The sequence below is a fragment of the Triticum dicoccoides genome, chromosome 7A, assembly GCF_002162155.2.
Source record: "Triticum dicoccoides isolate Atlit2015 ecotype Zavitan chromosome 7A, WEW_v2.0, whole genome shotgun sequence".
NCBI classification, from domain to species: Eukaryota; Viridiplantae; Streptophyta; class Magnoliopsida; order Poales; family Poaceae; genus Triticum; species Triticum dicoccoides.
In genome coordinates, this window is record NC_041392.1 from 193084014 (window position 1) to 193084343 (window position 330).

Here is a 330-nt window from a genome sequence, read left to right on the forward strand (position 1 = left end):
CGGTGAAGTCAGTTAAACATATAGGAAAGAAACAAGCTAAGACCCCACAGCAATGGTGAGGCTATCATCATCATCTCATAGCTCATTAGGTTGGAGTTGGTCCCTGTCATATCAAGAACAGTCGGCATCCAGATTAAACAAGGGAGTATATGATCTCCTGATCTCCTCAGGACCACTTTGGAGTTACTCCAAAAGTAATGAACGAACACGCACCTCGACGGTTAAATACCCCGGCATCGAGCTGGGCTGCTGAGTAATTTGGCTTGGAACGCATAGATAATCAGGAATTAGGCAGTAGAATACCTGGTATCGTACCAGGAGGCAGTGAAA